The sequence below is a fragment of the Dendrobates tinctorius genome, unplaced genomic scaffold, assembly GCF_039654945.1.
Source record: "Dendrobates tinctorius isolate UK_male_01 unplaced genomic scaffold, ASM3965494v1 ptg000059l, whole genome shotgun sequence".
NCBI lineage: Eukaryota > Metazoa > Chordata > Amphibia > Anura > Dendrobatidae > Dendrobates > Dendrobates tinctorius.
In genome coordinates this window covers 22,330,318-22,331,932 of record NW_027361727.1, presented here as the reverse complement: position 1 = coordinate 22,331,932, position 1,615 = coordinate 22,330,318, and the positions used below count along the sequence as shown (strand labels likewise).

At 46.8% G+C, this 1,615-nt stretch overlaps 1 pseudogene; it reads left to right on the top strand.

The window, feature by feature from the left end:
* The first annotated feature begins 270 nt into the window (after positions 1 to 270).
* LOC141092464 (prohibitin-2-like) lies at positions 271 to 955 on the top strand (annotated as a pseudogene).
* Positions 956 to 1,615: the final 660 nt, after the last annotated feature.

The following is a 1,615-nucleotide window of genomic DNA, read 5'->3' as shown; positions in this document are numbered from 1 at the left end:
ACTGAAATATTTAACACATCCGTCCAGATAGAATCAAAACTGGCATTATTACAATTATTTGATAGCGGTTTGTATCATCTGCTATTAAATGTGGCAAGGGTTTAATCTTAAGAAATTGGAAAGATACGTACAGTACGTACCCGCGAAAAAAGATTGGTAAAATGAAATCTGTTTCATCTGAAGATGACAAAGAATAATGGACTGGATACATATCATATATATTTATAAGGAAATCTTTCCTTTTAGAGGCATTATAATTTGAAAAGAAGGGTACACGTGAGAGCAGCAGGAGAACAGGGATCATGGCTCAGAACCTGAAGGACTTCGCAGGTCATCTACCCGCCGGACCCCGGGGTCTGGGCACCGGGCTGAAGCTGCTGCTGGGTGCAGGTGCTGTGGCCTATGCTGTGAAGGAGTTGGTCTTTACAGTGGAGAGAGGTCACAGAGCCATCTTTTTCAACCGGATCGGGGGGGTGCAGCAGGACACAATCCTCGCCGAGGGACTTCACTTCAGATTTCCCTGGTTCCAATATCCAATTATCTACGATATCCGAGCAAACCCCGAAAATTTCCTCCCCGACTGGGTCCAAAGATCTGCAGATGGTGAACATCACCCTATGCGTCCTCTCTCGCCCTGTGGCCTCAGAGCTCCCCCAGATGTACCAGCGGCTCGGTTTGGATTATGACGAGAGAGTCCTGCCCTCCATTGTGAATGAAGTCCTGAAGAGCGTGGTGGCCAAGTTCAATGCATCACAGCTCATCACACAGAGAGCCCAGGTCTCTCTCTTGATCCGTCGGGAGCTGACAGAACGAGCAAAGGATTTCAGCTTGATCCTAGATGATGTGGCCATCACCGAACTGAGCTTCAGCAGAGAATACACGGCAGCGGTGGAGTCCAAGCAAGTGGCTCAGCAGGAGGCGTAGCGAGCGTAGTTCTTGGTGGAGAAGGCGAAACAGGACCGTAATTTGAAACGAAACCTGTCATAGACTCAGGCTGCCTAACCAGTGGCTTAACTTGACTTCCATGGGCAAAATTTGGACCTGGGCCCCCAACTCCCGGTTGGTTAGCTGTATGGGTCTTTGTAGAGTTCTAGATCCTGTAAAGACACATGTATTCACCCTCTATGTAATGGTATCCCCATCCAGGCACCTTCCTCTAATAATGTTCCCTGTCCCAACCAATTGGTGTAATGTCCCCCAACCTGGCCCCTTTCTGTAATAATTATTATTATTACTATTATGCATTTATATAGCGCCATTTATTCCATGGCGCTTTACATGTGAAAAGGGGAAATATAGACAAGTACAATAAACATGTGTAAGACAAGGGACACACAAGTACATAAGGAGAGGGCACCCTGCCCGCGAGGGCTCACAGTCTACAGGGTAATATTGTCACATATCCTGGGCCTGTTCTGTAATTATGGTATGTGTCCCATCCTGTAATACTGTGCCTCATCCTAGACCCCTTCCTGGTATAATGTCCCCCATCCTGAGTCCCTTCTTGTAATAATATTCCCCATCCTGAATCCCTTCCAGTAATAATGTCCCCATCCTGTGCCCATTCTTGGTATAATGTCCCCTTTACTTGACCTGTTACTGTATTAATGTCCTT